The sequence below is a fragment of the Lissotriton helveticus genome, chromosome 5_1, assembly GCF_964261635.1.
Source record: "Lissotriton helveticus chromosome 5_1, aLisHel1.1, whole genome shotgun sequence".
Classification (NCBI taxonomy): domain Eukaryota; kingdom Metazoa; phylum Chordata; class Amphibia; order Caudata; family Salamandridae; genus Lissotriton; species Lissotriton helveticus.
Window position 1 is genome coordinate 1,407,386,159 of NC_136065.1, and position 12,977 is coordinate 1,407,399,135.

Below are 12,977 nucleotides of genomic sequence, written 5' to 3' on the forward strand. Positions count from 1 at the left end.
CGCATGGCTGCCAGAATGACATCACAGACTTCAGGTGGAGGTGAAGGCTTGACAGGTTCAGGTGGAGGACCGCCCCCTGCTGCTGCGACAAAAGATCCTCCCGAAGAGGCAGTCGGATCAGGGGATTGATCACCATGCTGAGTAGCTTGGGATATCAGTATCTTCGTGCCCAATCCGGAGCCACAGGATGACTTGGGCCCGGTTGCGCTTGATCTTCTTCAGCACTCTGGGGAGAAGTGGTGTAGGCGGAAATGCGTACAACAGACCACAACTCCACTCGCTACGAAAAGTGTCGCCGAGTGAATGACGCCTTGGAAATTCCAACAAGCAGAATTGATCACATTGTGCATTCTCTTTGGTGGCAAATAGATCTAACCAAGGCTTCCCCTCTGCAGAAAGAGACTGTGATAAAGTGCCATCTTTCTTGCATTGGTATGCCCCCACTTTTTTCTGAACTGCTGATGTGCTTTGACTGAGTGTGCCCTGGGCTCCTGCCAACCAGGTACCCAGGGCCTGTGTTCCTTCCCTAAAAACTGTGTTGAAACATAACCCAATTGGCATCTTTGGCCACCTATCAGCCCCTAGTAAATGGTACCCTAGGTACCCAGGGCATGATGACCAGAGAATACCCCTAAGGACTGCAGCACTTATTGTGCCACCCTTAGGGGCCCTGCACGTTGGTACCCACACACTGCCTTTGCAGGGTGAGTGCCTAGGTACAAAACGAAACAAAGAGTCGACATGGCACACATCCCTGTGTGCCATGCACCCAGACCCACTGCCCTGGCATTTATCAGTCACCCCTCTAGCTGGGTGCCCTATGCCAGTGGTGTGGGCACAGGTGCATGAGCCCTGTGCCCCTACAGTACCCAGGGCCATTCCTGGGCACTGTAGGTGCAGTGATGCCATTAAGATTATATGGTGCTGGGAGGTTGTCATTACTAACTCCACAGCACCACAATGGCTACACTGAAGACTGACAAGTTTGGTACCAAACTTCTCAGCACATTAAACCCACACTGATGCCAGTGTGAGATGTAATGTAAAATGCACCAGAGGGCATCTTAGAGATGCCCCCCCTTAAAACGTAACCTATAATCCACGTCTGACTGAGTGTCTGCAGAGGCTGCCACACAGCAGAAATGTTGCTGGACCCCTGGGTAGGAGAGTCCCGCTCTCCTGGGCCTGCAACAATGCACATCCTGGGCGAGGTGCTAGGTCTCCTTCCCCAGGATGGGCAGGGGGAAGCTTCAAAGGCATACTGCCTCTGTGAGCTTCTCCAGACCATTTGCTGTACCCAGCAACCAGCCCCCAACCGTCCTGACCCCCGCACTGGCAGGAAGACTGGCGGGAAAAACTACGTCAGGAAGGGGGGTGTGCCAGCCTGTGCCAATCCCACCCCTCAAGTGGGGGAGGCGAGGTGAAGCACAACCCCGGGCCCCGGCCATGTTGTAGATGGGGAGCCCTGCCCAATCCCAGCTAGGCTCCTGCCCCCCCCCCCCACAGGAGAGGAGCAGGCTAGGGGGTGTACTCACCCCAGGACAGGGACAAATTGGTCCCTGTCCTTGCCCTACCTGTAACACCCCTAAATTTAGTATTTAGGGGCTCCCTGAAACTTCCTTCCTCAGATCCCGATATCAAAAAGAAGAAAGAAGATCAAGAGGAAGCCGACCCGCCACTGCTAACATCACAACAACAACTGAATTAGCCCCAGCCCTACCGGCCTGTTGATCCTGGAACCTGCTCCTTCTTAATCCCGGTGACCTCCGCGGACAGCAACCTTGGGACACCCAGAGGACCTGCCTGCCTTGACCCTTTCGAAGATTGGGACTCCCATCAGCAGAGGCTCTGCTGCAACAACCCACCTGGTGCTCACCAGGAAGCTCCGGACCAGCCCACTCTGCACCAGCCAGGCCTGGGCCTGGCCTGGCCAACCCGAACCAAGACCACGAGGACATCCCCCCGGCGACTGGGATTCGAAGTCTAGTGCCCAAAGACCCTCCTTGACGAACCAGCCGACACCTGCAGACTCAGAACCAGGGGCCACCCCAACCGCGATCAGCCGAGGGTAAGCCTTTCCGGCCCCCAAAGACACCCCTGCACCCGGCGCCCCGCGGCTCCCTGTGGGGTACCTACCTGTGCTTCAACATTCCAACGTACCTCTCGAAGTGCTGGTCGCCCATGGAGAGTGTCCGTCCCCGAGCCTGCAGCCTTTGTTGCCTCTTCAAGATCCTCAATGGGTAACATTGAGCGCCCGATGGCTCAAAAGCACCCTGCACCCAGCCGCCCGAGTGCCGCTGGCTGTGACCCCTTTGTCCTATCCTACTTCCCCCCCTTGCCCTGAGCAAGTGACCAGGAGCCCAACTCTCAGAGCCGCGTGGCCTGCTAGCCCGCAGCCACCAACCGAAGGCCCCCTTTCCCTCATTGGATATTATTGGGCCTACCTACCTCTGCACCCGGCCGCCGGGACTGAACTAACTGTACTCACCTGACCCTGGGGGACCCCTGAGTCTATACCAAGAACCTTAACTTCGCCAACCAAGTACTCACCTGGAAACCGGTAACTCACTTACCTGCCATTGGATAACATTGACCCATTTTGAAATCCAAAGTACTCACATGTGATATGGGGAGAAGCCAGTACTGTACCTTTCAGACCAGTACTGAACCGTAAAAGTAATCCCTTGCGGGTTTACTAGTAATCTGTATTTTCTCCATAGCAACCCATTGTCTGCTTTTCTATGAAATTTCTTCTAAGTGTTAACTTTTGAAAACTGCAAATATTCTTTAAAAATCGTACGAAATACTGAAACGCAATTACCAACCTGTTTTGAGTTGAGCCCCCAGTGCTGGGTTACAAAAGTAACGTGATCATACTTTACCTGCAACCTGAATTTCTTCCCATTAAATAACAATGTCAGATTTACATTGAAAAGTTTCTAAGTGTGAACTTTTAAAACAGCTTTATATTCATGAAAATTCATCACAGTAATTAAAACGTTTTTGCTAATCTGGTTTCAGCTTAGACCCCAGGACTGAATCTAAGATCTGGTCCTGGAATTACCAAAGTAATCCATAAAGTAATCAACTGTACTTATCTGTGAAAAATCCATTGAGCTCAATGCTAGAGTGTGTTTCAAACTGTGTTGCTTACTATCTATCCTGTAATTATTGTGTGCACAAACTTTATTGCTCCTTTGAAAAGTATTTACACGAGTACTCAACTTGAAAAGTATATTTTTATAACTGTTCGTTCTAAAAATAAAACAAGTATATCTGAGGATATAACAATTGGCCTGGAGTTCAGTTCTTGGGTGTGTGAAACCTTTTGCTGACTGAGTGTGTACAACAAATGCTTTACACTGTCCTCTAGCACTGCCTTACAGCTCGACCAAGCTACCACTTTGGAGAGTAAGGTCAGTTCTGACTTTAACCTCTCTTATACCTCTGGGGTTGGTGGACTCTATACATACTGTACTTCATTCTAGTACAGTATATACAGAGCCACTTTCTCACAGAGACCTTGCGCCACGTCCGAGTTCAGACGCCATTCGTGATCCATCATGCACCGGCGGCTGAGTTCGTCCGCCCTGGTGTTCAGGGAACCTGCCAGGTGTTGAACCACCAAGGTAATAATGCATTGATGTTCCAGGCATGTCCAGAGGCGCAGAGGCTCCTGACATAGGGTCCACGACCCCAACCCGCCCTGTTTGTTGCAATACCACATGGCGGTGGTGTTGTCCGTGAACACCAGCACTACACTTCCCCGGACAGAGGGAAGGAATGTCTTCAGTGCAAGTCGGATCGCCTGAAGCTCTAAAAGATTGATTTGGAGCCGGGACTCCGCCAGAGACCAGAGGCCAATGATCTCAGACTCTCCAGAGTGGCCGCCCCATCCCAGGAGGGACGCATCTGTCAACTGTGTGATCCAGTTGGGAAAGGGAGAGGGATTTGCCATTGACCCAATCTAGATTTGTGAGCCACCACTGCAATTGTCATGCAGTGTCCTCTGAGATCTGGACATGATCGGACAGGTTGCTCTGATGCTGTGCCCACTGGAACTTCAAGTCTTACTGCAGAGTCCGCACATGCCATCTGGCATTTTGCACTAGCAGGATGCAGGAGACCATCAGGCCCAGGAGCCGGAGGGTCATCCCGACAAACTCGGGATAGAGGCTGAAAGATCGGAATCATAGCCTGAATATTACGGACTCGCTGCTCAGGAGGATAAACCCGAAACAGCGTTGAATCCAGAACCTCACCGATAAAGGGGAGCTTTTGAGAGGGACTCCGGTGCGACTTCGGCACGTTGATGGAGAACCCCAGCAAATGCAGGTCGGCACTAGTCTGAAGGTGGGTGACGACTGCCTGGGGCGAGCCCGCCTTCAACAACTAGTCGTCAAGGTAAGGGAAGAATGACACCCCTGACCTGCACAGATGGGCTGTGACCACCGCCATCACTTTCGTGAACACCTGAGGGGCGGTGGCAAGGCCGAAGGGGAGCATGGCAAACTGAAAATGCTCCTGGCCTACCTTGAACCGCAGAGAACGCCGATGGGCCGGCAGGACGGGGATCTGAAAATATGCGTCCTGCAAGTCCAACGCCACCATCCAGTCTCCAGGGTCGACGGCAGCCAAGAACTGAGCCACAGTCAACATCTTGAACTTCTCCTTCCGAAGGAAGCGATTGACATTCCTGAGGTCCAAGATGGGGCACAGTCCCCCTTTCTCCTTCTTGGGGACCACAAAGTAGTGGGAATAACAACCATGTCCTACTTCTGGCCCAGGAACAAGCTCGATAGCCCCCTTGGCCAAGAGGGCCGTGACTTCCTGTTGGAGAAGCGCAAAGTGATCTCCGACATGCGGTGGAACTGAGGTGGCATGGCTGGGGGGCCAGACTCGAAGGGGAGGGAGTAGCCCCTTCGAACGATTTGCAGCACCTACCTGTCCGAAGTAACAGAGCACCAGTGGGGAGAGGTGATGTTGAATCCTGCCGCCCACCGGCATGGGGTGCAACCCAAAGCTTGGACTAGGAAGGCTTTGAGGCGGATGCTGCGGAAGCGGAGGTGGACTGACCTGCACGGTGGCCCCCTGTGCCGTCACGGCGGCCACCGCGCCCGCCCTGAGGTTTGTTCTGCGCATGCTTGTGGCTGAACAAACGTGTAGGGGTGCCCTTTCTGTGGCCACAGAAGGGACGAAAAGTAGACGCTGCGGGGCGTGCGGTGGAGAGACCCAAGCCTTATCACCAAACAGGCAAGTACCATCAAAAGCGCAGTGTCCAGCCCACACCGAATGGCGAACTTCTCGGCATCCTTCCCCTCCACAACAGCTTGGGAAAGTACAGCATGAACCTCCTCCGGGCACTGGGGCAGAGTTTGCGCCGTGTCCCACACAGCGTCAGATTAGCGGCCCAAGAGGCATGCAGTGTTGACTGACCGAAGCCCCAAGCTGGCAGAGGAAAACAACTTTTTGCCAAACTGTTCCAGCTGTTTCGATTCCTTATCCGGCTGAGCGGTAGGGAATGCACTTTGCGAAGTGGAGGCCTGAATAACCAGGCTCTCCGGGGTCAGATGATTTGTTAAAGAGGCAGGGTCACCTGACCCAGTGCCGGGAAATGACGCCTGGCCGCGTTCTTCTCCACAGGAACCTCTGTGGCAGGCGCCCATCAAAACATTCGTCAAGGCGTCATTGAACTGAAGTAGAGATTCCATAGAACTTGCCGCCGGCTGAAGCACTTCAGAAAGGAGGTTCATCTTGAGAGTAACAGTAGGCAGATCAAGGTCAAGAGCCTCAGCTGCTCTACGAAGCACAACAGTATATGTGGCGCCTTCCTCCATGACAGCGGGAGGAGACACAAACCCAGGCTCAGAGGAGAGGGCAAGGCCACTTGCATCCTCCGAATCCTCCGCCCACTCATGTTCGGATTCGCACTGCCGTGCAAGAGGGTCCTCAGACCTCTCCCAGTCACGCCGCTCCTCCACGGCCCGAGGCAAAGGCTGCATTGTCGGGAAAGGCAAAGGGGAAAACAAATGCTCCAACGGTGCCGGCTCCATGTCCCAATTAGGGTCCCAAGCCAGAAACTATTGCAAGGGTGGACGTGGGACAAACGGAACTCATTGCGGTGCCGGGAACGGAACCGCCGGGGGTGCCGGGAACGGAGCCGCTGGCTGAGGACCTTGCGGCGACAAGCAAAGGCCCTCAATAGGGACCACGGGGCGCGGAGGCGCGCCGGTGGGAGCCCTAAACCTGAAAAGGCAGTCCATGGCGGCAAGAAACTCTTGCACCTGGGCCGGAGTCGCCGATGGACCCGGATAAGGAGGGTAGGCCGCGGGACTCTCAGGCTCCAACTGAGCTGTGGGGGAAAGACCCCTGGCCCCCTCGTCCGGAGACCCCAGTCGGAGAGTGTACACGCTACTACGACTTTTTCTTGTGACGTCTCTTAGCCGATTCCGAGGGTGAAGACTTTGACCCAGAGGAGCGATGATGATGGCTCTGTGGTCAGTACCTCAAGCTACCCCTGGACCTCGAACGGCACGCATACGATTGATTCCAACAGCTTTCGGGACCGCTCCCGCAAAGCCTTCGGAGCCATGGTCAGACAATCGGAACATGACCGGGAGTCATGGTCGCGCCCCAGACAGTAAAGACAAATGCCCTGAGGGTCGGCCACCGACATCGTACGGCGGCAGGCCCTGCAGGATTTAAACCCAGGCATCCCTACGCGGCACCAGGAGTCAAGACTCAAAGAAGTAGAGACAAAAGTCAAAAGTGACTAGGGTACGTACTCTAACCGGATCTGCTCTTGCTGGCGCGGAAAAAGAAAGAACTGACGTCAGCTCGCATGGGTGGCGCCCAAGTAGTTTCCGTGACGTCATCGTGATGGACGTGGAGCCGCACAACGCCACCTACCGACACACAGGGGTACGTCTGACGAAAAACTTTCCGGATCCAGTCGGATGCCTGGGGATATTCTAAGGTAAGAAATCTATCACTAACGTTTCTCTTTCAGATTCCTCTGATCGCCACCTCTCCCAGAAGGCCACCCTATCCCAGGAGTGACACATCTGTGACAACTGTGTGATCTGGTTGGGGAAGGGAGAGGGGTCTGCCTGATACAATTGCAGTTGATCAGCCTTCACTGTCGGAGAGATTCCCCTGATGCTGCGTGTGAGAAAGTGCCATCTTTCTGCATGGGTGCCCCCACCTCCTGCTGAATTGCTGATGTACTTTGACTGAGTGTGCCCTGGGCTCCTGCTAATCAGGTACCCAGGGCCTTTCCATAAAACTGCATTGAAGCCTAAACCCGATTGGCATCTCTGGCCACAGGTCAGCCCCTGGTAATTAGAACCACATGTACCTAGGGCACTGTCACCAGAGAAGGCCTCTAAGGGCTGCAGCACTTATTGTGCCACAATTAGAGGACACGAGGACACACACACACAGCACCCCTACAGTGTCTAAGTCCACTCTTAGACATTGTAAGTGCAGTACTGCTATTCAGAGTAAATGGTTCTGGGAGTTTGTCATTATGAACTCCACAGCACCATAATGGTTACACTGAAAACTGAGAAGTTTGGTATCAAACTTCTCAGCACATTTTTTTAAATATTTTACAGAGTTTTATATAGCCCGAACTTGACCCGAAGGTATCAGGTATCAGAGCCCTTTACATAGCAACAGTTGTGTTACATGAGGATATATTATTTTTTTTTTAGGCAAGGGGAGATTAAGTGATTTGCCCAGAATCACAGGATGTTCAGAGTCATTGCCGATTCTCGAACACAGTTCCCCAGATTAAAGGTCAACCGCCCCAGCCGTTAGCCCAACCCCTCTTCCCAATGCTGATGCCAGTGTGGGATTTAATGAAATATGCACACAGAGGGCATCTTAGAGATGCGCCCTGAAAACTAACCTACCACTAATGTCCAGGCTGAGTTGCTGCTTTCAGCTGCCACCATCAGACATTTCTGGACCCCTGGGCCGGGAGCCTGCTGCTCTCTGGGGCCTGAAACAATGCACATCCTGGAAAGAGGTGCAAAGCCTCCTACCCCAGGATGGGCAGGGTTCACAAACGGGAAGCTTCAAAGGCTTTCGGCCTTTGTGAGCTTCCCCAGGCCACTTGCTGCTCTCAGCAACTGGTCCCCATTGGTTCTGATCCCCACTTTGGGCAGGAGAACCAGGGGGGGGGGGAGGCCAGGGAAACAAGTGAGGAAGAGAGGTGTGCCCACCTCTGCCAACTCCACCCCTCAGATAGAGTTGTGCTTCACACCGCCTCCTCCCAGTCCAGGCCATCTTGAAGATGGGGGGACTCAGCCAACCAGGGACAGGCTCAAGCCCCCCTTCCACTGGAGGGTGGCATAATAGGGGGTATACTCACCCCAGGGAAGGGACTAATTTGTCTCCGTCTTTTACCAACTGTAACACCCTCAAATCTAGGATTTAGGGGCACCCCTGAACCTTGCTTCCGCAGACAAGAAGAAAGACCGAACAGCCATGCAGAAGCTAAGAGGAAGGCGCCCACTGACTTGGCTCCAGCCCTACCGGCCTGTCTCCCCCTTGAACCTGCTCCTGCAAAATCCTGGTGTCTCACAGCCAGCAACCTCAAAAACCCCGGAGGACCTGCCTGCCTTAAACCACAAAGACTTTCTCTCCTGTGAACACCGGATTTGTTAATCTGCAACCTCTGGCCTTCGGGCGGTAAACTCAAATCCGCACCACTCTGCATCCGAAGCTCGAGCCACGATCCTTATCCAAGATCCGGTGACCCCTGACCTGCCTCACGCCGATGCCTGCAGTCTAAATCCAGAAGGCCCCCTAACTGCCTCCAGGAGCTGGCAAGAAGATCCGACCCCAAAAGGCACCCCTGCACCTGAAGTCCCAGGGCCTTGTGTGCCCAAACCGACGGTGCTACACCAACCACTAACTTCCCAACTTTCCTCTCGAAGTGGTGGTCGCACCCAGAAGACCTTTGTCCCCAAGCCTGCAGTGCCTTTGCAAACCGGAGGTTCCCTATTGAAAACAGGGAGCCCGGCGTTGAAACAGCACTCTGCACCTGGCCGCCCTAGTGCTGCTGTGGGTGCACCTTTGGTGCTAATTTGTTTCCCCAATTGCCCTGAGCTAAAGTCCAGGAGCTTTGCCCCCACAACCAAGTGGCCGGCTAGTCAGCAGCCACCAACCGGAGGCCCCCTATCCACCGTTGAATAACATTGGGCCTCAGCACTCTGCACCCGGCCACCCTAGTGCCGCAGAGGGTGTAACAAGAGTGCATCCTTGACCCTGAGGGACACCCGAGTCTAACCCCAGAACCTCAACTCCCACTACTAAATACTTACCTGAAAATCGATAACACTATTTTCCTCCATAGGAGAACATTGACAGTTTTCTGTGAAAAGTTTCTAAGTGTGGAGTTTGAGAAACGCTTTAAAATTCCACAATCTAACAAAAACTCTTTTACTTACTTGTTTTCAGGAAATGTCCCAGAGTAGTACCTAGGTATACTACTCTGTGCAAGCCTAGTAATCTCAAAAGTTACTTACCTGCTATTTTTACTAAAAAGCCTATTCAAGTCTATGTACTGCATTTACCAAGTATTGCATTTCTCTGCATCCATACTGTAAATCCAACCAAAGTGCATATACAATCATTCAAACTGTATTCCAATTGCATTACTACTGTAAAGTATTTATTGTTTACCTGAGCCAGGCTCGCTTGGTTCTTAAAAAAAAAAAAACTAAAGTAATATTTGTATACAAAAACAATTGGTCTGAATCTCAGTCTTTGAGTGGCGCTCACACCCGCTGTGTTTTTATTCTGGGTGGGCATGAACACTGCGTCGTTTTTCACTTATGTCTAGCCCATTGTTTAGGTCCTCCGCAGAGTAAATGATTTTACGGAACCGTATGGACACCATAGTATGCTCAACAGGCTACTTTCGGCTCAATACCACTTTCGAGCATTGGCATGCTTTACTGTATTTTATTATATTGTTTTTCATCACTGATTTCTTCTTTTTATTCCGATGCACTTTGTCACAATCTCTGTACAATCACTACCACTACAGTCACAACTGGTAAATCCACTTGATCGTTCGAATCCGACTACTGTGTGCTTTCAATATATACTCGTGGACAGACTGTAATCTCTAAATGTTTGCAGTGATTCTTACCGGTCACTTTCTTTTGTTTCCCTGTTTTTTCCTTAACAGGCTTTAAATTGGAACTATATAACAACCTAATACGGTCTATATTTTATTCTTTGTGTATTCTTAAATGTTTGCTAAGGACCTTTGTTTTTCGAACAAGATGCTTTCCTAGCGGAAATCTTCTCCCGTGCAATAAAACAAATAGACATGGAGTAAAATGGACTGCACAAACAGAGCTGTACCTGGTTGATGCTACACCTATAATCAAAAGTTTAATTGTTTCACTGAAGCCAAAGAAAATACTTAAAACTATCAGGTTTTGATTACTAGCTACAAACTTAATTACACTAGTTCAACATCATAAACCTAGAGATTTACCTTGAAGTGAAAATCTTCACATTTATTAGCAAATAAACGAAATTTAATTTTCCAAGTTCTCCATTTCAATGTATCAAAACAAAAAACCTCATCCAGATCACTACTTAGAAATACCATGGACGTATGCAAATGGTTAGTCTTCAAACACATACAAGGGTGTATGTGAGAAAGTGATTATTTTGCCTTGGTTAGACCCCCAACTTTATGCCTGGAAAATAAGGTGGTTTTGAATGAAAGCGCACAAGGTCCCCTGTGCCAGAGCTCCTTCCCTAAAACTGTACCACGATTGGCACTTCAGACCCCAGTTTAGGTCCCTAGTAAATGGTAGCATGGTACTAGCGCAATGGGACTAAAGAGGGTTGCCTAAGGGCCCCTCACCAAGCCAATGCAAACTGCCACTACAGCCTGCTTGCCTTGGTGCCGAGAAAAATGACAGTCAACTTAACACACTGCCTATGGCCATGCTGTAGGAAGCTGTGTCTGTATATGGTGTGGCACTAGGTGGTTCTACCGTGCACAGAGCCCAGACATTCCCAAGAAGGGCACAGGGCTCAATGTAAACCCAAAGTTCTTCATTAGTGGTAGAGTGGGCGAGTAGCCTTAGTCCTAACAGAGGAGTGTAAAACATTTATTGCACAACATTGACCAATAAAGGACAACGCAAAAAGTGATCCAAATAAATTTGGACCAATATGTTGGCAATAAAGTACGTACGTTTTGAAGGAAAAATACTTTAGTCTTTCAAAAGTTGTCACTTAGTACAATTTTCAAAGAGTTCAATGTTATCCTATTGAAGAAAACAATAATGCGGTTACACAGGTAAGTACACAACTTACAGTTCCAGCCCTAGGGACTAACGGTCAGCAACGGGCCATGGTCAGGCGAGTATCAAAGCTGCACCACCAGCGGCAGTGGGTGCAGAGGTCAACTTCGGAGTTCAGCATTATCCTTTTCAATGGAAAATGGGGGTGCTCAAAGCCATGCAGGTAGTTAAATCTATTGCAGGGGTCAAGATTTGGGGGTATGGGTAGGGCACAAAGCAGCATCAAACATACACCACAAGTGGCACAGGGGCAGCTGAATGCAGGGTGCATATACCGCATCGGGAAACAATGCTTTTCAATGGAGAGCCTGCTTCAGACAAACTGGCTGCAGGTGTCGCACCAGAGGCATCAGGAGTGAGACCAGCATCAGCAGAGGTAAGTAGAGAAGTAGCTTCAAATGCAGGGATGTCCTTAGATGTCAGATTCTTCTTGCAGGAGATGGTCGCAGTCAGTGGGAGCCTCTGGATTCAGGTTGCAGGTGTTTTTGCAAAGTGGCACTAGTGTGTCAAAGGACCACTAGTTTATTAGATGCTCCTGTGTTTTAGAAACAGCCATTTAGTCTAACTGGTTTAGGAGTGAACATTTTAATGAAGTGTTTTGAGTAATGAAAAGGACAACTGAGAAATTGCAGCCCTCATCCTCCTGGACATGTCAGCTGCCTTCGAAACGGTCTGCCACCGCACACTACGAACACGCCTCCACAACACCGGGTTCCAAGAGAATGCCCTGGACTGGACAACCTCCTTCCTCTCCGGCAGAACACAGAGCGCCCACCTCCCCCCTTCCGCTCCGAAGCCACCGAGATAATCTGCGGCATACCCCAGGGCACCACTCACCCACCTCGCCCGACTGCATGACCTAAAAATCATCTCTTACGCTGATGACACCCAGCTAATCCTCCCTCACCAAGGACCCCCACATTGCCAAAACCAACCTCCACGAAGGAATGAAGGCTGTCACCAACTGGATGAGAAACAGCCAACTAAAGCTCAACTCGGACAAGATGGAGGTCCGCATCCTTGGTTCCACCCCGCGGCCTGGGACGACTCTTGGTGGCCAACAGCACTAGTAACAGCTCCAAACCCCCCCCCCCCGACCACGCACGCTACCTAGGGGTCATCCTCGACTCCACCCTCTCCATGACGAAGCAGGTCAACGCTGTTTCTTCCTCCTGCTTCAACACCCTCCGCATGCTCCGCAGGATCTACAAGTGGATCCCCACCGAAACGAGAAGGACGGTCACCCAGGCTCTCGTCAGCAGCAGACTGGACTACTGAAACGCCCTCTACACAGGAGCCTCTGACAAACTCCTGAAACGGCTCCAAATCATCCAGAACGCCTCCGCACGCCTGCTCCTTGACACCCCTCACCACAGTCACATCACACCCCACCTGAGACCCCTGCACTGGCTCCCGGTCAACAAGAGGTTAACCTTCAAGCTCCTCACCCACGCACACAAAGCACTCCACAACACCGGAATAGCGTACCTCAACAGCCGACTGAGCTTCTACACCCCCACCCGCCAGCTCTGCTCCGCCGACCACGCCCTCGCCACTGTCCCCCACATCCGAAGAGCGACCTCCCGTGGCAGATCCTCCTCTAACCTCGCCCCCCCTTCCCCAGCGCCTTGAGAC

The 12,977-nt window shown here is 51.6% G+C and overlaps 1 protein-coding gene across 3 annotated transcripts in view; it reads right to left on the bottom strand.

Moving 5' to 3' along the window:
• TRIM33 (tripartite motif containing 33) overlaps window positions 1-12,977 on the bottom strand; it is a 505,710-nt gene that overhangs the window by 260,264 nt on the left and 232,469 nt on the right. The window lies entirely within an intron of this gene.